This window comes from Ambystoma mexicanum, chromosome 3p (genome assembly GCF_040938575.1).
Source record: "Ambystoma mexicanum isolate Mex_15411 chromosome 3p, UKY_AmexF1_1, whole genome shotgun sequence".
Lineage (NCBI taxonomy): Eukaryota > Metazoa > Chordata > Amphibia > Caudata > Ambystomatidae > Ambystoma > Ambystoma mexicanum.
Genome location: NC_090925.1, coordinates 1209707310 through 1209734141, shown reverse-complemented (window position 1 = coordinate 1209734141; position 26832 = coordinate 1209707310).

Genomic DNA, 26832 nt, shown 5'->3' with positions numbered 1-26832 from the left:
GACGGTCAGTGGTCGGCACTAGGACCCACCCGAGCTGACCACCCGCCTTGGGTGCCGGAGCATCGCGTGCTGGTCAAGCGGCAGCCTTGGGACGGAGGGCCCACATTGTGTAGGAACTCGCTGGTAGGGACCCAGTCGAGTGGCGGAAGGAGTGACTGCGGAGGTACACTTGGTGCGGGAGAAGCGACTCGCTCCATTGCGAGCGGAAGGTGGGCTCCTCTCTCCCGGGGTGGGGGTGAGGCGGGAGTGTACGGGCCCGCGACATACAGTGGTGGTGGAATGGCGAATAAATCCGTCAGACAGAAAGTGAAACAACCCACATTGGATGAGTTTACCAAGACACCACCAGGCCCAGAAAGTGCTCGGAGCAAGGAGAAGCCATCTGCAGGCGGCATGGCCGCCGCTAGCCCAAATCAGGACGTGTTAGTTGCGCTCGCAGAATTGAAAGCGGATTTGAAAACCGCTTGGGAGGCCAAGCTCGAAATGGTGGTGGCGGACCTGAAAACAGTGCTTGACCTCAAAGTGGGAGAAGTTCGGGAGGAGGTGAACCTACTTCGACAAGATGTGAGGACTCTGTCGGAGCGCACGGAGAGCCTGGAAAAGGAGGGGAGCGCCAACACGGCAGATTGCGCCTCACACAAGGCCGACCTGCATGTCTTGGAACAGAAAGTGCGCAACCTGGAGAACAGGGCCGAAGAAGCAGAAGGGCGCGCCCGGAGGAATAATATCCGTGTAGTGGGCATCCCGGAAGGATTGGAGGGTCACAACCCCACGGACTTCATTGAGAATATGTTGCTCCAAGAGATCACTGGGGGAGTGCTGTCGCAGGGTTTTGCGGTGGAGCGAGCGCATAGAGCATTGGCCAGGAGGCCTCCGCCGGGCGGTCCGCCCAGGCCAATGATAGCCAAAATCCTTAACTACCGAGACAGAGAGAGGATTTTGGAGCATTTTCGCAAAGGAGGAACCATCAAGAGGGGGGAGGCCACCATAACGGCCTACCCAGACTACACCATGATGGTGCAGAGGAGTCGGATGAACTTTGCAGCGGTCAAAAGGAGACTTAGAGAGGCGGGGAAGAAGTATATGCTCCTCTACCCGGCCAAATTGAAGGTGATCCACAACAACAGATCCTTGTTTTTCGAGTCGCCTGAGGAAGCCATGGGTTGGTTGGACATGCAGGGCAGCCCCCAGGAGCCGGAGGTCCAGGCTGATGAAGGTGGCAATAAGAGTTAAGTGCGCTACGACGATAAAGAGTGCAGCCAGAAGACTATGGGACTTGAATATAGTTACTGTTATGGCCGGGGGAGGTCGGGCCTGGAACTGAATGATCAATGCACTGTTTGCACCGTACCTGTGGTTATACGAAGGAGCCTTTCGGGGCTAGTCCATTCACCCCCATTTAGTGTTTTTTAGTTAAGTGGCCGTTAGGGCGACTTTACCCTACTGGGCTCTGTGTGTAACAGCCAGAACTAGATGTGGGGGGGCCTGAGTTCCCGAGGTGGAGCTGGGCAACAGTTGGGGAGGGTGTTGGGGGGACGGGTGGGGGGAATGGGGGGTGCGGGGAAAGTTGGGGTGTACATAGCGTTGGGGAGTTTAAGTTTGACCGCGAGCCCTGGGAGTACATTTTGGATGAGATATCTGGACGGCACGGATGAGCGGGGTGGGTTGGGGGGGAGTGGGCAGGATACCAGTGAATTATGGGGGAGCTAAAATTGCTAACATGGAACGTCAGGGGTCTCAATAGCTATCTAAAACGGAATAAAGTCATGCTATACTTGAGAAGGCAAAAGATAGACATCGCATTGTTGCAAGAAACGCATTTGACCCGAGATAAACTGGAGCTGGTAAAGAAAAAGTGGGGTGGAACGGTGGTGGGATCCACGTACTCGGCTTATGCCAGAGGTGTACTGATCTGGGTGGCGCCACATGTCCCGTTTCAACTGAGGCAGGAAATCTTGGATACTGAGGGGCGCCTGGCTATGGTAAGAGGGGCAATCGAGAATAAAGAGATGTGTGTAGTGAACACGTATGCCCCGAACCAGGGCACGGCAGAGTACTATCGGACTATGAGTGCCAGCCTGAGCTGGTGTGTTGGGAGTGCGGTGTTCTGGGGAGGGGATTTTAACTGTGTGTTGGAGCCGGGGATGGATAGATCCGACGATAAAGTGACTAGGCCCGCCCCGGCAGCCCGGGCGCTGCGGACGCTGCTGCGAGACTTCGAGCTCGAGGATGTGTGGAGGACTAAGCACCCCAATGTGAGACAGTACTCACACTACTCGGCCCCGCAGCAGTTGCACACCAGGCTTGATTATATCTTTGCCACATCGGATGTCTTGACAGAGGTGTCCAGGGCGGAATATAAAGCGAGGGTCCTATCGGACCACTCGCCATTGGTGGTGGGTTGGCAATATGGCCGCCCCAGAGCGCGGATCCCGACGTGGCGTCTGCGCGCAGAGGCGCTTAAAGACCAGGTTTTCAGGGAAGATATGCGGGAGGAAATAGCTAGTTATTTCGATACCAATACTGGCAGCGTTGATTCGGCGGGAACTCTGTGGGAGGCTTTTAAGGTTGTGATGCGAGGGGTGGCGATTGCCAAATCGAAAGGCTTGCAGAATGGGGTCCTGGTTGATTTACAGAGGGCAGAAAGCCAGTTGGAACGGGCGTTGAAGAGCGAGCCCATAGACAACGAGCTGGTGCTTAAACTGCAACAGCAGTGTACGGAACATTGGGGGAGGCTCTGTAACCTAAACTATAAAAAATATATTGAGAGACAACACGCGGGAGGAGACAAAACGGGCCGTCTCCTGGCATGGCTATATAAGAAAGAAACCCCGAGACCCCCGATTAGGACGATTACTAGAGAGGATGGGAAGCAGATAGATACCCAAGAGGGCATAAACGAACAATTTGTGAATTACTATAGGGAATTGTACGGGGATCCGGGTGGCGGTGACCGGGAGGATATGCTGGAGACCCTGCAAGATATTGGGCTGCCCAGGATAAGCACGGAAGAAAGAGAGGAATTAGATGCCCCGATAACATTGGAGGAGTTGGAGGCGGTTGTCCGGCAACTACCCACTAGTAAGACCCCAGGGACGGACGGCCTGCCCAGCGAATTTTACAAAACCTTTGGAGCGGAAGTGCTCCCCCCGATGCTTGATATGCTCAATGAGGCGTTCGAGACGGGGAGGTTGCCGGAATCGCTCAGAGAGGCGGTCATTGTACCGCTCCCTAAGCCCAATAAACCCAGGCATAGTTGTGGGTCGTACAGGCCAGTATCTATGCTGAATCAGGACAGCAAGATACTAACGGCTGTCCTGGCAAACAGACTGCGGAGGGTGATAGGCAAACTGGTACACCCGGACCAAACAGGGTATGTCCCGGGGAGGAATATTACCCAAAACCACAGACGCCTCCACCGGGTGATAGAGATGGGATCCATTAGCGACGGGGAAATGGCGATAGTGTCGTTGGATGCTGTAAAGGCCTTCGATTCGGTTAATTGGGGGTGGCTGCTGACGGCCTTGAGAGAATACGGACTGGGTCCAAGATACGTTAGATGGGCGGAGCTGCTGTATAGTGCTCCACTGGCCAGGGTCCGGACGGGGGCAATCATATCCGAGAGATGGCAACTCAGCAGAGGCACTAGACAGGGGTGTCCTTGGTCCCCGATGCTGTATATCCTGGCCCTGGAACCCCTGGCACTGTACCTGCGGCAGCAGTACGACATTGTGGGTATTGAGATTGGGAGGGAAAAGCATCTGATATCCCTGTATGCGGACGACTTGTTATTGTACCTGAGTCATCCGGAGGAGAATTTACAGTATATCCTGGACGTGATGGGGAGATATGCGAGGTTGTCAGGCATAGCGGTCAACCCCCAGAAGTCGAACATTTTCCCATTGGGCTGCTATACGGGTGTCCCCATAGAGAGGCTGCCGGTGCTACAGGTGCCCTGGGCAGTTAACACGTTTCGTTACCTGGGAATAGATGTCTACCACACGGTAGAGAAAGAACATAAGTGTAACACTGAGATGGCTGTTGAGAAGATACGCGCATGCATGAGTTTCTGGCAGAAGTTGCCCCTGGCGATGATGGGGCGTGGAGCAATGATTAAAATGGTGGTTCTGCCTAGGCTGCTACACTACTTTAGTAACATCCCATATATGATCCCTAAGGGTTTTTTTGCTAAAATAAATGGGGTTTGCAGAGAGTTCCTGTGGCATGGCACTCGAAACAGGGTAGCACTCTGGAAGTTGCAGAACTCTCATGAAAAAGGGGGAGTTAGACTCCCAAACTTTGAGGCTTATTACATAGCGAGCCAACTACAGTTTGTATCCAAATGGCTTTCCGACGAAGAGACCCCAGAACTTAGATTATTCGGGCATGATTGTGCCCCATTTTTCCTGAAGGAAGTCATTTGGTTGCCAGAAACTGTTACGAGAAAGTACCCGGCGATGGTGAGGCTGGGATGGAAGATGTGGAGACGAGCATGCAAACTGATGGGAGACCCACTCCCGTGTTCTCCGCAGATTCCACTAGTTGCCCTGGCGGGGGTAGACGGACAGCTGAGGGGGATTATTGGGACCTATTGGGAATCTGTGGGGTTGGTGACATTGGGTGATGTGTGGCAGGAGGGTGCCATCAGAGCGTTTGAGGAACTTAGCGGGGAGGTTGGATTACATGGAGGCCAATATGTAACATACCACAGATTGGGGAGGAAAATTCGGGAACTATGGCCTGAATTTACCTTGGCAGACGAATCGGAGGTTACGCTGGAAGGGATATACGACACGACGGAAGGGGGACATGAGATCTCTAGGTTGTATGAGATGGTGATGTTGAAGGTTGGGAAGGAATTGACAGGCCTACGATCGGAATGGGAGTGCGAGGTGGGGACCCAGATGGGAGATGGGATGTGGGAACGGGCTCTAAGATACCACAGGAAAGTATCTCGAAATGCCAGACTGCAGCAGGTACAGCTATATGTCACGCACAGAGCGTATATGACCCCACTGCGGATATCCAAATTCCGGAATGCGGGCAGACAGGCGTGCCCTAAATGCGACGAAGAAAATGCGGACATGACGCATATGTTCTGGGCATGCCCAGTGATCGAGGGGTTCTGGAGGGAGGTGGCGCGCAAGCTAGGAGAGAAAGGGGTCACGCTTGCCATAGACACCGCCTGGGCATGCCTGCTGGGTGGGTTTTCCAGACCTAGGAAGCAGAAACATGTGTGTAAACTGAAAGACTTGGCGTATGTGCTGGCCAAACGGAGAATAGCCATGGGCTGGAAAAAATGTAGCAAGCCACGGGTTGAGGTGTGGTGGAATGACCTACAGAAATGGGCGGAGGCCGAGACAGCAGTGTGGCAGGAGGCGAGTTGTATGTCTTGGGAGGAGGAACTGGCCTCTTTGATGGCATGGAGGACTTTGATATCTTGCATATTTGGGACAGGGATGGCTTCGGGAGGGTCGGATGACAACGAGGCCCGCTCATGTGCGGCAGATACGGAATGTGACATGGAAACTGGCTCGCGAGGGGGGAGGGATCAGGGAGGTAGTGCGCACTAATGATTAAATGCTTTATTGTAATATTGTTAATTGCACTACGGTTTGGTTTGTATTGTTGTTTGTGTTGAAAAATCAATAAACTTTTTTAAAAAAAAAAAAAAAAAATGTGGGTTATAGTCCGCAAATGGGCAATGTTTGCTATTTATGTGTATGCTGTCTGAGCCACCAACATCGATCCCGGTCCTCCGATCTCTGGCAAGAAGAGCAATCCAAACAAGTCAGGTTTCATGAGTTTTAGTTGCTATGAGGAAATTAGAAGATCGCTCTCAGATGTGGTAAAATACAAATTAACTAACAGAAAGATAACATATTTTGGGGTATATATTACAGATAAGGCATCTGACGCATATCAACTCTGAGGGCAGGCTTTGGAAAAAGGAGGAAAATTACAGACTCATGGTTCGGAATACTAAATATCTTAAAAAAGTATCACTTTCCCGGTCTTGTGTATCTATTTCAAGAACTCCCCATCCATTTTTGTATTGTATTGTACTTCTCATTTGTATAGCGCCAATTTTACCATTGTTATAGTTTCAATGTGCTGTTATTGGGAACGCCCTTGGAGACCTAAGTCCAGAGTGTTGAAGGTTCTGGGGAACGATTATGATGCGTTTGTGCATTTGGCCAAGAAAGGCATTGCAGGGCTGGCCAGGATCTGGTAGAAAGGCAACCTATGCGGTCAGGCATGTGGTTGGGTGCCGAGAAGAGTAGGGATGCCGTCAGTGCTACAGACAGTCAGTGTGCCCAAATTTATTGTAGGACTGTGCTGAATTCTGCTGTCAGGGGTGTTGAGGTATAGTCAGGTGTACAGGTGTAAGTAGGCAGAGAATTTATGTGAGCAGCACAACTGAATTGTTGTCTTAGTCCTTGCTGTATCCTGATGTGTGTGGACAGCCATGCCTGTGGCCGGTGCACTAGTGTATTATACATACCTTCCCGCTTTTGGTGGTGCTTTTATATTAGGATGCACACTCTGGTATTTGGCTTCTTCTGTTGGTTCTTGCGGCTGTGATAAAAAACGTTTAGCAGCTACAACAGTCTATGTTCCAACTAATCGTCACAGGATGCATCACAGGTTGTGCTTCCAAATTCTTCTAGGTGGGTCGGGTGTGCGATTGTTGAGGAGGTGGCATAAGTTCTGTCACACCACTGTGCTTCTGTTACTATTGTAATAATTAGCCCTTTTCTTTATGTGCCTGGTGCATCCGCTCCTCAGTCCTGTGATATTACATATATAAGTGCTGTGACGCTGGAGGGAAAGTAGTGTCGTGACAGGTGTAAGAAAAAGCCATTGTGGTCCGGAGCCCCCATAAACACAGTCGGTACCATCAGCTTTTGGAAAAAAGGCGGTGACACCACGAACGCAGCGCGCACCACCCGAGGAGAAAGTTTATAGAGTGAGATATAAGGGGTTATCATTCTAATGCGGTAAGGAGACAGGTTTTAAGGGCTTTTTGAAGGAGATGTAGTTTTCCATGCAGCAGATGTGCATGGGAAGGGTGTTCCAGATGGTGGACGGTAGGATGGAGAAAGCCAAGCCGCCAACTCTGGTGGAGTGGTGTGGTGGGATAGCCAGGAGTAAAGCTGAGCCCGATCAGAGGTTTCTGAGGAGCTGGCAGTGGATGATTCTGTTCTGAAGGAAATCAGGCCCCGTTTGATGGAGTGCTTGGTGAGTGATGCACATCACTTTGAAGGTTGCTCGAGGCTAACTGGGAGCCAGTGCAGGATTCTAAATGCGGGGGTGATGTGTTCTCTGGGTGAGAGGGCAAGGAGCAGTCTGGCTGCTGTGTTTTGGATATGTTGAAATTTCCTTAGCTGGTCTGCTCGGACAGCGAGATCGAGGGAGTTGGCGTAGTTCAGGCATGGGATGATAATGGCCAGTATTGTAGAACACTCTTTGAGGGTATGAGAGGTAAGGAAAGATATATTTTAGGATGCGTAGGTGGAAGTGGCAGGTTCTGGACACTGAGTTGATGTGCTTAGAGAGGGATAGAGGGATAGGTCTGTGTCCATGGTGCATCCAAGATTTCTGATGGAGCAAGAGGGAGCGGGGGGGGAGGAGGCTCCTAGGGTAGCCAGCCACAGTAGAGGTTGGAATATCAGAGCAGTTTTGCCACATAATAGGATCTTTGATTTGCCCAGGTTGAGGATAATGTTGTTGATGGTCGATAAAAGAGACAAGAGGTGAGGTCAGGAGGTGGCAAGGCTTGGGTTTTAGGAATTTTGAACATGATCTGCATATCGTCTGCATAGTTGTAGCAGATAAGGTTGTGTGAGCAGATGAGTGCTTGCAGAGGACTTAGGTAGAGGTTGAAAAGGAGTGGTGAAAGGGATGCTCCTGGCAGCACAGCTTTTGTGACTGGGCGAGGGAGCGCAGAAAGGGGAAGGAGAATGATTTGTGAGTGGTGGAAAATGAAGTATGAGATTTGATTAAGGGTGGATTCTTGGATGCCTAGGGTGAAGAGCCTGTTCCTCAGTATTGTGTGGTCAATTGTATCAAAGGCAGATGAGGAGGATGAGTGCGGCACACCCTTCCAAGTCAGCAGTTCTTTTTAGGTCATAGCAGATGAAGACCCGGGATGATTTTGTTCCACAGAGGGTCGAAAACCCTGATTGGGCAGGGTCAAGGAGACTATTGGCTTCTGTGAAGAGGCCAAGTTGCTTACATGCTGCATGGTCAATTATCTTTACAATGAAACGGGTGTTGGAGATTGGGCGGTAGCTTGATGGAAAGAGTGGGTTGAGGCTGGGTTTTTGGAGAAGTGGTTTTAGATGGGAGGTTTTGAAGGCCTCTGGATAAATGCCTGATGCAAGCAAGTTATTTACAATGGAGCAGGCTATTCAGCTAGCGCTGGTGGTGGTGAGGATCTTTTTTAGGAGGGGAGGTGGGCAGGGGTCTCCAGGTGAGCCCGAGGGTCAGCTAATTGCTAGTAAGTTTTCGAATCAGTCTGGGAAAGAGAGGTGAAGGTGGTTCGGAAGGGTGAGTAAGGGTCAGGGTTTATGGAGGGTTCAATATTCGTTAGCGGGATCAGAGCTAGTTTTGTGATGATTGTATGGTGTCTTTCAAGTGCTACATTATGAAAGTGGTTGTAAAGTTCATCGCAGAGAACTTGTGAATTCGGGACAGGGGGTTAGGCAGCTCAGTGAATTGAATTCCCCTAGGATTTTGTGAAGTTCCCTGCATGGATTTTTGGAGGTGGAGACTCTGGTCCCGTAATGTTTATTTTTTTGCTTTCTTGATTTCGTACAAGTATGCCCTGTTCAGTCTGGCAAGGGCAGTTTTTTTGTTGGAGCGGGGGTGGTCCTCCAGGCATGCTCTAGGCAATGCTTGAAGGTTTTGAGCGCTTTGATGGAGGGGGTGTACCACTTGTGGTGCGGGGTCGATCATCAGGAGGAGCGACGGGATGGTGTGAGGGGGGTCATTGCTTTGCGGAGCCATAGGTCAAAGAGTTTGATGCAAGGGTTTCCACGCTACCGAGCCTATATAATCCGAGGTTCGGACCCTCTGTGGCAAAGCCCTTGCAGGACAAGTCCACAGTGTTGAGTGACGCAGGTGCGCAGTAGACGCTTCCCAACGAAACATAGCACGTTTGCTATGTCCATGCTTCCGAGCCTATATAATCCGAGGTTCTGACCTTCTGTGGCAAAGCCCTTGCAGGACAAGTCTGCGGTGTTGAGCGACGCAGGTGTTTGGCGGCAAAGGGGTCTGTGGCGTAGACAGTGAGTGCGAACAACTCAACCTCCTGTCTGCGGCCGCCAGGTAAGAAGTTGTGGGCAGTTAGCATGCTCTGCACTTCTTAGCCCCTCTGACTTGTGCCCTTCACCCATGAGTTGCATCCTCCTCCCCCCTGAGACTTGTCCCTCTGCCCATGCCGTCTTCCTGGGGCGTCCCCCCTTCCCTGATTGATTCCTTCCCGTCTTATCCTTGCTCCCAACCCACGCAGTTCATCACACTCTTCCATTGCATTGCACTTCCTGGGGCGTGCACACTCCCTCTCCCTTTCTATCCTTGTCTTCGCGCATCTGCCCGCGTGGGTCCCTCGCAATCCATGATCACGTGTGCTCCGCGCCCCTTCCATCCTTGGCTACGCTTGCGCCCACGTGTCCTCTCCTCGCGTGGTTCCCTCACAATCCTTGATCGCATGTGCTCTGCGCCCCTTCAATCCTTGGCTACGCCTGCGCATGCACGTCCTCTGTCTGCGTGGTTCACATGCAATCCTTGATCGCGTGTGCTCTGCGCCCCTTCCATTTGGCTGTGTTCACATCTGGCATTCTCTGCCTGCGTGGTTCACTTGCAATCCTTGATCGCTTGTGCTCCACGCCCCTTTCATCCTTGGCTACGCTCGCATCTGCGCGTTCTCTGCCCGCATGGGTCCCTTGCAATTCTTGATTGTGCGTGCTGCAAGCCCCTTCCATCCTTGGCTACGCTCATGCCTGCTCATCCTCTGCCCGCCTGGTTCTCTCTCAATCCTCGATCGCATGTGCTCAGTGCCCCTTCCATCCTTGGCTACGCTCGCACCTACGCATCCTCTGCGTGTCCCTGCTCCCCCCTGCGGGCCCTTACCCTCCTCCTCTCTTCCCTTCTCCCCTTTCCAGCCCCTTCCCTTACCCCTTGTTACTGCTCTGTGCTCTGCTGCTCTCTTTCTTCTTCTATGCCCCTATTTGCTTGACTGCTCTGTTCCTGTTTCTGCTATCGTTTTGCGACTGCTGTATACTTGTACTGCATACTTACTTTATGGTTTTCACTCTCCTCCCTTAGGTTCCCTCGATCGTTGATCTGTTACCTAGCCCCCGCTCAGCTTGGTTGTTCCCTCACATCGTACTGCAACTACCCCTGTTGTGTTCCTCTTTCTTTCAGGTTCTGTCGTTCTTACTCTGTTAACTGGTTTTGTTTCTCACAGCTACATGACTGCTCTTCTTTTTGTCTCTTCAAGCTCATCGTGAATTGAAATTAATTTGCTCTTGTCTTGTTCTTGTCCCGTCTGCTTGCACCCCTCCTCTTGTGCCCGCCCCTAGTCTCTCCTCCCCTAACCTTTGTTTCCCCACCCCTCTCTCCTCCTCTCCCTGCATTTCCCCTCTCCCCCACCTCTGCATCCTCTATGGTGCTCTCTTTCTCTCCTATCTTCTCTAACTGCTTCCCTATTGACTATCCTGTCCTTCTTACTAAGTCTGGCCGGAAGAAGTTCAAAGGGGATATCCTGGTCTCCAGCGCTTCCTCCAGACAGACTCTCACCGACATCCTCTTTGTCGTTCCTTCGCCAGACCTATGGACTCCACATATGCTCTCTGTGCTATCTCCTTTTTCCTCCTCTCCCATTAATGGTGGCACCCGGGGGGAGGTCCTCCTTGCCCCCTTCCACTCCTCTAAGGCAATTATTGTTTACCTAAATGGCACCGTCTTGGTCCAGGGCCCTCAGGCCAGCTTCCTCCTTTTTGATAGACACTTCCCATGCCTCATCAATTTCCTTTCTTCTTCTGCTGTCCCTTCTCCGGCTCCTCTGCCTCCACCCTCTACCACCTCTTTGGCTTCCTCTACTTCTTCTCTGGCTGCCCTGATGCCTCCCTCCACCGCCACCTCTCTGGCGTCTTTATCCTCCTTCTTGGCTACCTTTCCCTCTCCTCCTTCCTCCTCCTACACATCTGCAGCACGTACTTCTGACCTGTACCCCCCCCCCCCGCGATGGAAGTCTTTCAAGGATGGCAACCTTCTCCACATTGTCCCTCTGAACTCTCTCTCAGCTGTCAAACACTCCTCTGACATCTGCCGTCTCCTGAAAGAACTCGACCTTGATGTTCTCGGTCTTACCGAGACATGGTTCGCGGCCAGGTCTGTCACCAGTTTTGACACTCTACTCCCCGATGGCTACAAGATCCTCTCTGCGCCCAAAGGCAAGAATTTCCCATAAGGCTCTGATTGCAAGTATAGTTAAAAGTTATCCCCAATCTCTGGCAATATTACTTGGCCTCTCAGCATCAAATATTAGATGAATAGGTTACTGGGAGCTCTGCTAGCACTTGGTGGGAAATCGACTTTGCAGTGAGTGGTTACTGAAGACTCACAGACCACCCTCAATATACATTACCCCGGTAACAAAATAAGTTCTAGATGTTTGGGAAAGGGTGGTAATATGGGGCTCAAAACATTTCCATTTCTTTAAATTCCCATGTTGGGAACCCTGATTACACCTCAACCTTATTAAAGAGCAACTTTCTTAATTGGAAAAGAGCAGTCTGTAGTAGAATTACTTACATTTTTGTGGGTGACACAATGACATCTTTTGACACCTGCAAAAAAAGGGTTTGCTATTTTAGATTCATACCATCTACAATACCTGTAGCTAGGATATGCAAAGGGGATGCGGGTGGATGCCACCAATCCCACAACTCCTTTACAGAATGCTCTAGGGAGCTTTCATGGCATGAGGAGTAGTATTTCCTTCTTAAACATGGTCTTAGTGAGCTCCATACCGACAACTCTGTGGAAATATCAATATAGATGGGAGGAGGATTTGTGAAAGGAGCTATTTGAGAATGACTGGACAGTGATCTTTAGCAAGGTTTGAACCTCCTCCAGATGTTTCCAACACAAAGAACTTTTACTCTCATTAATTCACTAATGGTACCTGACGCGGCCAGGCTGCACGCCATTAACAAGTTAACTCCTAATCGGTGTTGGTGAGATTGTGGGGAAAGATGTCCACTCATCCACGTCTTGTGGTCCTGCCCTATTCTGCAACCTTTCTAGTATATGGGTTTGTCCCTCATCAGCAGGGTGGTTAGGAAAGATCTCCTTTAGTATTCAGGCGTAATATTTTTGGATCTCTCAATGAAAGATGCATACTCATTGTTGTCTCCTGGGGGCAAGATCATAACTGCCATCTTTCTCTCAGTGTCATGCCTGCGCCATGGGCGCATACATTTACGATCAATATGGACCTTATTTCCCATTTGCGAAGCTTTGGTGCTTTTCTATTTTTCCCAACAAACTACACTTACCACAATGCACTTGGCTATAACCATCTTTTCCTGGCCATTCCTATTCGTCATCTTCGGAACTACAATCCCCAGAAGCCCTAGGGATCTCCTCTGCTTCCACCAGCTCAGGAACAGAGAGGGAGGTGGCCGATTGTCTACAGGTGTGCTTAGCCAGGTGCAACCAATTAGCCTTCCTATGTGCTGGGCTGGGCGGTATAAAAGCTGCTGCCTGCAAGGGCTCAGTCTCTTGCATTAGGAGTCTTTCCGGCACCTTGTTGCTTTGAGCTACGGATCTTGTATGCGGTTCCTCCTTACTCCGGCTTTGGATCCAGTGCCCTGCCGGGCTCTCTACATTGCAGCTGATCACGCTCTGCTGCCTTCCAGCCTCCGCCTTTGCCCTGCCGGGCTCTCTACATTGCAGCCGATCACGCTCTGCTGCCTTCCTGCCTCCGCCCTTGCCCTGCCGGGCTCTCTACATTGCAGCCGTTCACGCTCTGCTGCCTTCCAGCCTCCGCCCTTGCCTTGCCGGGCTCTCTACATTGCAGCTGATCACGCTCTGCTGCTTTCCAGCCTCAGCCCTTGTCCTCTGGGCTCCCTGCTCTGCAGTCTGCCTCACTCCAGATGCCTACAGCCCTTGTCCTCTGGGCTCCCTGCTCTGCAGCCTGCCTCACTCTGGCTGCCTACAAGCCCTTGTCCTCTGGGCTCCCTGCTCTGCAGACTGCCTCACTCCGGCTGCCTACAGCCCTTGTCCTCTGGGCTCCCTGCTCTGCAGCCTGCCTCACTCCAGCTGCCTACAGCCCTTGTCCTCTGGGCTCCCTGCTCTGCAGCCTGCTTCACTCCGGCTGCCTACAGCCCTTGTCCTCTGGGCTTCCTACCTTGCAGCTGATCACGCTCCGCTGCTTACTACCTACCTTTTTCCGCTGGGTTCGCAGCCTTGCAGCCCTCTACAGTCCTCTGCAACCTTTTACGGTCAGCGGCCCTGCCCTTCAGGGCTCACTCCTTGCTGCCCGGCCCTTCTGGGTTCCTTGCCATGAAGCCTTCTTTACTCCACTGCCCTAAGCCCTTTCCCTCTAGGCTCTCTATCTTACAGCCCTGCTCCTGTGGGCTTGCTCATTGCTTTCCTGCTCTTCTGAGCTCTCAACCTTGTTCCTTACTGTCCTCTGCTATCCAATCCTGTTACACGACTTTCCCTTCATTTCCTTCTGCTAGTTTGCTATCAACTTCCTTTTCCTGGATTTGTCTGTAGTATCTTCTCTTGTACTGTTTGTTGACCCTTTTGTTCAGAGCTTGTCTGTTGGTTTCCATCAGGCAACCTCTGCCCCTTCCCTTGTCTCGTTTCTACGTTACAGACACCCATAGCTGTTTTTCCAAGCCATGAGCAAACAGCGTGGGCCTCTATTATAGCAAACTGTGCAGAAGGCTAGAGTTTTTTCCTAAGGTCCGTGGAATACTCTTTTCCTATATCTGCATACACCCCTAGAGGGAATCCATTCTGTAGAACCTTAATCCTTGCTACACTTGACTACTCTTCGTTCTCATTACTTTCAGCTGTGTGTATACTTATCTGTCCACCTTACTTCGGCACAACCACCCGAAACCCTTCCTGGGTGTCCTGTGCCTCTCTTTACAGGGTGTCATCTCGTGACACTCAGCTAAGCTTGTCATTGGAGCAAATTCGGAGAAGAAATAGGCATCTATACTCAGACTGTATGGATGAGCAAACTATGGCAGGTGTTATTTATTGAGAGGCTGATCTTCACCCTTGCCAGATACCATTCTTGAAGATTTTGCAGCCTCTAATCTATTAACTTGCTCCGGGAACAGGGGTCACTCAGGCCTGAAACATCTCTGGGCATTGCACCTCTTCAATGTGTTACAATGAGAACTCATTTATAATACTTGGATAAGCACTGCCATGACTTCGTGACATTCTCTTTTTGTTAATTTTGAAAAATCGAATCTGATCAAATAAAGGTGGGTGAGCAGGAACGTCCACGGCAGTTAACATGTAAATATGTTATTTGCAGCAATGTTATTTTGTTTGCTCTTGAGATACACTGCTATGTTTTTGATTGATTGGAATACAAACTTATCTGTTTTAATGTTTCGAAAAAAGCCTGTTTGTCAAAAAATGATCTTGATGACAGATATTAGGTATTGGGGAGAAGCCAAATTATTATTATGTTATCGGTTCCCAGGTAGCGAGGGAACCTGAACAAATTCTCATTTTGATGGCTATTGGTTCTGTTGGGAGGTAGCTTTCTCATACACTACCTGTGGGTTTGAAATCACAGGACCCAGGGGTAAGACTTAAAAACAGAACACTAGTAGAACAAATGCTAATGGAATCTCATCATGACATAACATTCACATCTCACTCACATTCAGTCATTCACTGGACCTATCCATATTACAATCGCCAGCACCACTAAACAAGGCTCCCTCCACTTTTCAGTGTGTACATAAAGCAGATAATTGGTCTTTAGCATCGGACCTGGTGTCTTCAGTCTATCACTAGAGTTAGTACTGTTTACACAAGATAGTTGAGTGTATGTAATCCTGCTACCTGAACTTGAATGGATCACAATCTTTATTTAGCTCATCATTATCATTAACTGTCTCAGACTCACCAGGATGTGAGTGGTGGTGTAGAGGAGCAGTTTGGCAATTTTTCCCTAACTCCCAGACCATCACCGCCATCATATTGAACAGGAGAAGGGCCCTATGTGAGACTCAATGTGTTATGCCTATACAGCATCGAGAGTGCGAGAGACGATATGCACTCAGACAACCATATCGGATGTACCCTCGCACTGAATGTGTGGAAGGAGGCCGTATGGAAGGATGTCAGTGTGCATCATTGCACATCCTGGAGCACGGAGTGAAATCTAACTAGGCCAGAGGGATGTCATGAAAGAGCTATACGAGGACATACTGAAACGATATGAAAATACTTAAGAGTGACGATGTAACCAGAGGTGGACTGGGAACCAAAAGAGGCCCTGGAAATCATTTTCAAAGTGGCCCCATATTACGCATTTTCAGCAGGCCCAACCATTTTCCTGTCAGAATATTTGGGATTTTCCACACAAAAGAGGCCTGTGTGCAGAGGCTGAATGGGAAATCTCCAGAGTTCCCTATATGCCAGTCCACCCCCACTATTAACTAACTGTGCCCATGACCTCTCAGCCCTCCCCTTCATGCACCCCCAGTTTTAAGCCCTTCCCCCATGGCAGCAGTGACGGGAGGGCGCGCAGGAGGGGGGGCTTCCACCTCAGAGTTACTAGACAATGTGACAAACACACAACAGAAGCCCTTTATGCACTTTACCAGGGATATGCACCTTTTGGCTCTCCAGATGTTTTGGACTACAACTCCAATCAGTCCTATCAGCATAGTCAATGGTGAGGGGCTCTGGGAGTTGTAGTCACAAAAATATGCCGAACCACCAGTTGCAAGTGGCAGGCTCTGTTATGAGCCACGACCAGAGCAAAATGCCTACACTGTGCAGTATACATGCTCTGTGAACACTGACGCTCTGCGCAAGATGCCCATTGAGCAAAACAAAGGGTCTGATTCTCGAAGGTTTGCAGTAGAGCAAATCAGAGACAGCTGTGAGCGTTTCTGATTTGCACCTGCTTCCTTTCACCTGATTCACAAAGGCAACACAAGAGCAAATCTGGAAGTGCCTGAAGCATATCTGAGATGCTCAAGTGCTAAAGTAATCCTCCAGGATTTGCTCAAGGACATCTCACAGAAGCTCCAGCTTTAGGCTCTATGAATCCCCACTCTCCATAAAGCCATTGATCGAAGTGAGCGGAGCAGTGTTCCCCGACATTTATTTGTATCTGTTTACCATTCCTACGACCATATTCACCATTCTAGACAGAGGATCTTTCCATTCATGTCCCCGCGCAAGTGTAAAGTTACAATAAGAGCCTTAGGGCCCGAAATATGGAATTTTTTGCACGGTTCAAAGTGACTTTGCACTGCTGAAAATTGACTTTGCACAGCCGACACAAACCCTGATTCATGGTACTGTGCAAAGTGTATTTTTGCAGTGCAAACTAATTTTGGACTGCAAAAATGACTGCACTGACTTTGGAATGCAAAAATACACTTTGCACAGTTCGATGAATTAGGGGTTGTGCCGGCAGTGCAAAGTCACTTTTCAGCAGTGCAAAGTCACTTTGAACCTTGCGAAAAAATTCCATGAATCAGGCCTTTAGTTACTAGTCACTTAGACTATTGCAATGTCCGAACCGCAACACTTGTCACATGTTGCACTATGCCTACGCCTATCATCTCCCTTGCCGAGACCACACTTCTACCACTGCATACAACTCACAGTGCGTACAATGCACACTATTCACAAACTGTGCACCATGCACAAAACTCAGGCTCTACACATTGGCATGTACTCTTTGCAAGATATACACTATGCACAAAGCACACATTCGTTTCAAAACTCATACGCTGTTCAAGACTAACAGTCTGCTCGCTAGGCACACTGCACAAACGTGCACACTTCAGAAAACGTACATTGGGCACACATGTGTACACTGCGCAAGACGCACGTCTTCACAAGATGCATACTGCACAAAATGTACTCTGGCTACCAAACGCACGGCCTTTGCAAAGTGCATTTGATGAGCAAGATGCCCACACTGGAAAAAGTGCACGCTCTCTGCAAGACTGACACTGTGCTCAAGGTGTACACTGTACGAGGGCTCCAACGGAGGGGATTCTTATACAGGCACAGTGGAGGATAAGAGGCCCCCTTAACCTGCTGGCAGCATTCCCCCCAGAGCCTCCCCACCTCGTAGCGAGAATGCTCCATTTACATCATTAGACTGAATATCAGTGCAGGTACATAGCCTTAAAACTACAGGTGAACAGCAGAACTGCACAATATTAAATGTATCATGAACCAACTGTAAAATAATCCAAATATAATGTGCAGTTCGTAATGACATCACAGCTTTCTGATTATAATACAATCAGTTTCTTTTGACAACATTGTACATTAAAGAGACGTTGTTTCACTGCACTCTAGACACTATCGGTCCGATTCATAGAATTTTTTGCATGGTTGCACTGCCGACACAAAGTCAGTGCAAAAGTCATTTTGTACTGCAAAAATGGCTCTGTACTGACTTTGCACTGCAAAAATACACTTTGCTCAGGCCCGTGAATCAAGGTTCATCACGGTGCAAAGTCACTTTGAACCGTGCAAATAATTCCAAAAATCAGGACCAAAAGGTTAGGCCTACCCCTGTACGTCACCCAAGGACCATCCCTGATCCGCGCCAAGACCCCATTCCTGTCCGAGGCTCATCTCCTACCAGACGCCCAACCCTCCACTGTAGCCAACCCCAGCTTTGAACTCCAGGCCTATCCTAGATGCATGCCTGCCTGAGGCCCATTCCCACAGGTAGGCCTGTCTCAACCTCAAAGTCCACCACCAGCCCAAGGCCCATCCCGACATCAACAGCCAGCCCTACCTTAGGCCCATTCCCACCCTAAAGTCAATCCCTGTTCCAAGGCACATTCCTTCACTGAGACCAATCCCAGCTGTGGGGGCCCACACCTTCTTCAAGAACCACTCCTGACTGAAGCCCATAACAGACCGATGGCCCATCATGGACACAATGCCCATCCCTATCCCATTCCTCTGATCAGTTGTGTCACAACTTGGGGACTTTCTAAAATGTTGGCTCATTTACCATATTTAGCACCAGGTATGGGTCTTGTACTGCGCACTGTCGCTACTTGTGCAGTCTCTTAGCGCTCATTAGATCTGGTCTACATGCTGCCATCACAGTTAAGCCTTGACTCTAAAATTGGCTGCCCATTCCGTAAACTTGCTCTCACGGTTACTAATCAATAACTAATCACAGTTAAGAAACACGCGTCCCAGCTAACACAACCTGTTTCCACCCTCATGTGTTGGACCCCTAATAAGTTGTCATACCCCCGTTCCTACCGCTGCCTCTCCCCCCACCACCTTATCCCTTCTTCTTTTATATCAAAAGACCAAGTTCTGACGACACACTGGCGGGGTATCAATGCGCCACATCTCGGACAAGGTCAAGCGCTGTAAAACCACTGTGATGGCGGTGGGCGTAGTATAAATATTGAACAGCATAACATTTAAAACGTTTTCTTGGCATCCATTTTCACTGCATGTTTATTTCAGCTCATGACATTAAAAGGGTTTGAGGCTTTCGTCTTTGATTGTTTGGCTTTTACAGAGAATAACATATCGCCAACCATATGCATGTAAGGGCATTAAACGTCACCTGGGATTCTAAGGCTGTACATGGCACTGTGCCTTCGGCTTCCTGCTTTGCATGCCACAGACCCCAGGGCCACTAGTTCTAATATCCTGATCCTCTACTGATGGGGGTACTTTATTTGGTATATTGAGGGAACATAATAAAGAATGCACGTGTTCATAGTGTAATCCAACGAGTAGCTATTGTAGGGGAGGACTGGCCGCGAGGCCCTCCTCACCTGCAGCCTTCTCCCCAGGTGAGGACCATGACTCGGTGGGCGTCCCCTCATGCCACCCGGGCCCAGGTGGAGGAGGGTTCACCCGCCGACGACATTGCCCACACGTATCCGTTCCCTGCATATACAAAAATTCAGTTAGGCCTAGAAGCCATCTTGTCTAGCAAAGATGGCGTGAGTTTAGCACACTGTAGCGTGGCCCCCCACCTTTGGAGGGCTTTCCAAGCATCCCTGCCGCCGCAGCACTATGGTAGATCCGCTGCGAGCGCGTTCCCATGAGAAAGCCGGGTATGAGCTAACCCGAGATGCTAACACTGTAACATTTCGTCGTTCACAATGTAATACTGCATCCCGTGTGACCTGGTCCGCGAGGCCAGGGCGACGCAGAAATGAATTCAAGTGGTGATATTAGTGAACTGCTCTTCTTAAACAGAATCTGCAAACTATGAATTAGCCATAAAAGTGAAATGTTTATATGACTTCACATTGTGACTGTACTAATGCTGCTAGATCACAGAGGGAGTATCTTTAAGTCATATGTATACACATGAACCCCTATATGTCGTCTTAAAGTCACCCATAGTGGCAACCGTCAATCTCTGTGGTCCATAACATAGTTCTACCTCATGTACCGTCGAATGTATATAAATACTTAAACACTGTAGTAGATATAATACCATGTAATAAAAAGGTACTCGGACCGAATGTATTGAAGAAATGTGTAACAAAATTGAAATATAAATGTGTGTTTGAAGAAGTATCAAAATAAGGCAAAACATTATAAAAGTTCTGCATTCAAAAGTCAGCAACGTACGAGGAAAAAACCTTTGTGAATATATGCAAGGCCATTCTCCCTCCCACCCTACGAAGCCTGCCAGATGAAGAAGCTAAGGCATGTGCCGCGCTCCCTCTCCTCCCCCAACCAAGCTGGAGCCGCTTCAGAGAATCAGATGCCCCAGTACCGCACCCAAGGCCACAGCCCGCCACCTGTGTTATTTACAGCACGGTAATAAACCCACGTCTGAATCCACAGATCTACCAGCACCCTCTCGTAAATCCCATAACCCCCCCCCAGACCACCCCAAGAATCATGACCCCGTGCAAAGACGGCCCCCAACGCCGGGACAAGACACAGAGACCCATTTATATAATAACTTCTAACGCAGCAGACAGACATGTATCATTCGGACCAGGCCCCAGAGCCCAGCCCCTCGACCTGAAATACCAGACGTCAGAACACCGGTAAATCCAATAGATGACCACCAGACCCCTCACAAGGTGCATTCCTCCTGTGTTGTATTTCTTTGATTGAAAGATTTACTGTAGCAGTTAGATATGGGGTTTTAAGTAACTGCAATGTGCATGATCTAGGGCACCCAAGTCAGGGAAGGTATTCATCTTTGTCACAGGCTGCCCCAGCGAACCAACACCGCCCGGATGACCTCAAGCCGGCCTGCCAGGCCCAACCCTACCCACGAGGCTGACCAGTGACGTCCTCCCACCCGGACCAACCAAGCTGCAGCAACACCTATAGTTAGTCGACGCCACCCAATCCCAATTAACTTGTGCCCCCTATAGTGTGTAGGTTCTGATGACGTTTTTTGTATTAGAAATACGCCTGTCTTTGCTATTGTCAGACAGAGCGCTCTCGGAGGTTGCAGAGTTCTTTGCATGCCATATTCTTTTGATAAACTCCCACTTACGCTCACCCGCACTCTGTCTTGGCCTTATTCCCATTACGGGAGTGTCCATTATTGTCTCCCATTGCGGGGAGGATCGTGCTAACTTGGGGGCGCTTCCTTTCAGTGGTGACCCCGATAGCGTGATATTTCCAAATTATTTTTCATGAACTCCTTTTAACGACCCCCTTTTGGCACGAGAATCTCCGGTCAAAAAGGGAAACGCACGGTGAGCCGGCTCCGGGAAGCTACCCGCCAACGGCGACCGGTACGCTTAGAAGTGCGCACTCAAACTAGAAGGGGTACGGGATCCCGGTTGCAAAATCCCCTTTGAGTACCGCTCGCCGGAGCCGGGGCTGACTGTTGAGCAGAAAGGCAACACCGCCTGGACGGACCCAGTTTCGGAGACTATCGGTTCAAGACGGGCACGTGAGTACCGAGTGCGAGCGATCATAAAGGGAAGGGGAGGGGAACTTGTGAACAGGAGAACGTGGGCAGATAGAGGAGAGAATCACGGGTGTCTACTAAAGACAGGTCTTAAAACTTTCTTTATCTTTTCTTTGCATATGGCCATTAGGAGTAAGAAGTAAGTGAAGAAGTAGAAGTGACGGGAACCTAGCTCCGAAAGGGGGTGGAAGGCGGCGCCGCATAGTGCTATCTAAACTAGTACTGGGAATATATGAAGAAGTAAAAAATAAGTTATTGGTGTCTGGCAAAGGGAGACACTTAGGATACTTTTAGTGATTGCTACTCTTTCTATTTCTTTTGTTTCCGTTCCACGGGGTAAGGGGTGAAAGTGAAAAGGGTATAAGATAAATATACTTGTAGAAGAACTATAAAGTAGGGAGCACATTTGTAGGAGTGGGGATTAAGTAGTGGCACGTACAGACGTGAACACAGTAACCATAGCAGAAAAACAGGGACAGCTGGCCAGGGAGGAAAGGGAGGAAAAAGACGAGGTGTGAGTGGGAAAGTACTGTTAGGGGTGCGCGCACCGTGTGAGTATTGGAGACGAACGGTTGACCGCGAGGTGGTGCCAGAGAGTGTTGGCCATAACTAGTAGTTGATTAGTTGCAAGTGAAATCACATGAGAGTGTATGGGAATGGGAAGGAGATGAGCTATGGTGAGTGAGAAAGGATTTGCGCAGTGAATAAAATTGGGTGATATCTTTGAGACGTCCGCTCTTGTCTGTGCCATAAAGGTATACATACACATATCTACACCTAACTAAAAGTAAAGGAGGTGGACACGGTCGTTGCTAGTGATTTAGAATATGGGGGCAGAAACTCCCTTGTCACATATTTGTACGAGCTTACCGGGATACGCTGAACGAATAAAGAAATACCACGATCAATGGGTAACAGAATTAAAAGGGGAAGGATTGCCCCAGATTTGGCCTGAGGGGGGGTCTTTTGAAAAAAGCGTTCTAGATATGGTACGAACGTGCATTCACCTCAAGTATAAGGGCAAACAGTGGCAAAACAGGAAGGAGATATTAGATCTCTGGAGACTATTTGAGGAAATACCCCCACCCAAAGCTCCGGCACCAAATATTGATCTACCTTCCACCACAGATAACCCATTGATGATTCCAAGAGAGGAGAAGGAACAACTAAATGCAGAACAACCTGTAGAGGTGATTAGTTTGTACCCGATATTACATAAACCGGCCCCCGCAGCAGGATATAGTGATCCTACTTATGTGCCTCCCCCTACAACTACTACACCCCTAAGACCAACAGCCCCCCCACCATACGAAAGCACTAGAGAGCGTGCCCAGACAAGCACGCAAAGAGGGGACATAGAAAAGCTAACGAGCGATTTAGAATCGAGGCTCTCGATAGCAAAGGATGAACTCTCAAGAATAAAAGACATATGTGAGCGTACAGCAGGCACTCCCACTCGATCAGGACGTGTATCCAGAACATCAAGTGAAAGTAGACAAATTGAGGAAGGATGGAAGAAGGGTGAAATATTGTTCAGAATTGAGGAAGAACCGACAAGAATAATACAGGTGGAAACACCAGAGGGGAGCATCGGTGATGTATCACGGCAGACAGGGATCAGAGAGGACCTGCTATGTGATGTCCCAGGCGAAATAGGTGAGAGTGATAGGTTGAGCATGGCAGTAGGAGGGGAAAGCGAGGAGCTGGACGGTGCATGCTCGCTAGGAACAATAGATGACGAGTGGATGGGACGACTAAGGAATAGAGTGGGGAGGATGGCGTCATTGGGGTCAGCGACGACCAAAGTGGGTGAGGGCGCAACGTTAAAAGGAAAATTACAACTTCCACTAATACACAGAGGGGGAGGAAGACCAAACTATATACCCTGGGCCCAGATGGATAAAGCTAATTTGATGAAGTTACTGCCCCCGTTGTCCGGAGGGGCGAGCAAGTGGATATATGCATTCGAGAAACATACTGCCGGCATACCGCTGGCAGTAGGCGATGTGAAAAGCCTACTAGTATCAGCAGTAGGAGATCAAGCAGACAGGGTATGGGTTAAGGCTGGTTTCCCGGCAGTGACATTAGATTGTGACCGTCATGATGGAGCGTCTTTCAATACAGTGCGGGCACGGGTTTGGGATGCGCTGCGGGAGACGTTCCCAGATACTCCAGACTTACAGTCAGTAATGCAGTGTACAATGAATGACGGGGAAGATGCTATGGATTACATTCTCCGGGTGCAGGAGATGTGGAGAGCGGAAACGGGCACACCCTGGCACCAATCCACATCTCTATTTTATTTTATCATTAAGAGAGGGCTCCCAAAAGAGGTGCAGAAGGCACTCGATAAAATAGCGGGCATTGAAGCAAAGGGGTGGCCAGAGATCCAAAGTATAATAGTGCACCATTGCAAAAGGATAAAAGAGAGAGAGAGGGAAGTAGCACAGAAAAGGTTGGCAGACGAGGCAAAGTTGGTACAATCAAAACTGGTGAAGGTTGCAGCAGCAGTAGCAGGGCTCCCACTCATGAGGGAGGGAGACGAAGGGGAGGAGGGGCAGATAGCAATACAAGGGAGAATAGCAGCTAATTGGGCCGGACAAGGCCAGCGACAGTGGAGCGAGCAAGAGCAGAACGGAGGTTTAGCGTGGCAAGAGTGGGCCCCACGAGGGGGAAGAGGTGGGTACAGGGGCCGAAGAGGAGGACAAGGGTATGGAGGAATGGGAGGAAATGGGTGGCAGGGTCCCAGAGGTCCACAGGGGAGCTGCTGGAATTGTGGGAGATGGGGACATTACTCAAGGGAGTGCAGAAGCAGACAAAACAACGGGTTTCAGGAGACAGAGCAGTACGGTCACCCCCACCCAGGAAGCCCATACAGCCTCCCCATGGGACAATACCAGCAACCAGAAAATGCAGGACAAAGAAGTAACGCACAACTACACGGACATCAGTACAGAACACAAAACCACCCACAGAGTAATGACAATATACAATACACGCCAGGTAACACTTTCGCCACAGTAGCTAATGGAGCGCCTGCCCCCGCACCTTATAGCGGCGTGTCAGTAGTTTCGGGGAACATTTTTGATCAAGGGGGGGCAATGAGACACCCCGCATAGGACAGCCCACAGAGAGCACTTGCGTGTCCGGTACTATCTACGACCCACAATGCATCAGAGGAACCATTGATAGGAGCGCAGATAGGAGACAAGCAATTCATATTCATGGTGGATTCGGGAGCGGAAAAATCATGTATTAAAGAGGGCCGGTTCCCGTTATCTAATAAAACTTTAGAGACGCAGGGGTTCTCTGGGGCTGTAATTGAAGTTCCTTACACAGAGGCATTGGATGTGACAGTGGGGGGTAAAACAGTGAAAGCACCCTTACTGTATTATGAACGCTCCCCCATTAATTTGCTGGGGAGGGATCTCTTAAGCAAACTAAATATGACAATATCATTCACAGAAAGTGGTATCGTATGTTCAACACCTGGCATATGTCCCCTCCGCATAATGGCAGTAATACATGGCCACACAATCATGCAGGAGATCAGAGGGTTACCCAGAAACGAGGAGATGTTTATTGAGGGCATGAGAACATTGGCTCTTATAGTACCAGAACTAAAAAGGATGGATTGGAGGATCCCAGCCGAATTCCTTTTCCGCCCCATAGTGAGCCCCGACACAGCTCCCGGGTCAGTGCTATCGTTGGATTTACACGCAGTACACGTGTCAGCAAACAGAATATGTGTGATTGGCATTGACATGGAAGGATGCGAGTGGCGGACAGTACTGTGTACAAATGCAAATATCCCACTGCGGGAGCTATCGGACGAGGAGCTATTTTCCGACACTGAGACAGATGGCGAAATAGTGATGGAACTAGCAATGCCGTGCGACATTGTAGTTACAGCCAGAAAAACTCAAGTTGAATTAATGGCAGTAGTAGGAGCACCACATGCATTTTTTGATGACGACATGAGGTTAGTACCCACCAACATATGGACAAATGGCCCCCATGATGTGGGGTTATTACATGGGGTTCAGCCTGTAGTAATAAAACTGAAACAGGGAGCAATTCTACCCCGGGTAAAACAATATCCATTGTCACGCGAAGCAGAAGAAGGGATCAGAGAGACAATAGATGCACTGCTAGCGCAAGGAATAATAGTGCCCTCAAACTCCCCATGTAACACATGCATTTACCCGATTAAAAAGGCGAAGGGAGGTTCATGGAGGATGATACAAGATTTACGCCCACTCAATGATGTGATTCAGAAGGAGTTCCCTTTAGTCCCGAACCCGGCGACAATACTATGCAATATTCCAAAGACAGCGTCCCACTTCACGGTCATTGACTTGAAAAATGCATTTTTCTCGATTCCCTTAGCAGAAGAGAGCAGGTACTTAACAGCGTTTACACTAGGGGGGAGGAGGTTCGAACATTGCAGACTACCACAAGGATATTGCGAGAGCCCAAGCATATTCAACAGGATACTACATGAAGATCTGGGGAACTTGTCTGTAGAAAGCACGGTGATTCAGTACGTTGATGATTTATTGGTTTGTGCACAAACTGAGGAAGAGTGTAGAAAGGATTCAATAACACTCCTGATATTATTGGCCAATAAAGGGTACAAAGTGGACAAGGGCAAGTTACAATACTGCCTGACAGAGGTCCTATATTTGGGACAGCTGATATCAAAGGATGGTAAGCGGATCATACCAGACAGAGCACAGGCGATTAGAGCAGTTGGGGAGCCCAAAACAGTAAAAGAGATGCAGAAATTCCTGGGTATGTGTAACTACTGCCGAGCATGGATATTGGATTATGCAGCATACACAAGGCCCTTATTACAGGCACTCAAAGAAGCCCAGCAGGAAAACAAACACGTAGAATGGACAGAAGAAATGAACACATCATTTAACTCACTGAAAGAGCTGATATCAAGCGCTCCAGTACTGGCAAATCCAGATTATGGGCGCGAATTCTTCCTATTTTCGCACTGCAAAGGAACACTGATGACAGCAGTGCTGACACAAAAGACATCGTTAGGGCACAAGCCACTGGCTTACTATAGTGGCACTCTAGATGCAGTAATGCAAGGTCATTTCGCGTGCGAGCAATCACTAGCTGCAGCCGCGTTCGCCATTGAAAAAAGTGCCACGATAGTAATGGGCTGTCCTGTGACACTATTTGTGGAACACTCACTCTTTGCAATATTAGAGCGATCAAAGAGCACATTGACAACACAACGCGCCACAGCATATGAAATAATATTGTCCAGTGCAAACATCCATATAGTAAGATGCAAAACAGTGAACCCAGCCACATTCATCACAGAGGCGTGCACCATAGAAGACATGCAGAACCACAACTGTGCAACATACACAGGTGACGAAGGTCAGGACCAGGTGATTTTTGAGAATGCCCTCAACGAAGGAGAGGTGTATTTCGTGGACGGGTCAGCCTCAATAGACATGGAGACAGGAGAGAAACATGTGGGTATGGCAGTGGTACGATTAGAGGAAGGTGAATACGAAACACTAGTGCAACACCGCCTCCCATCACACTATTCAGCCCAAGCAGCCGAACTAATAGCACTAATAGAAGCATTGCATGCAGCTAAGGGATGCACAGTGACA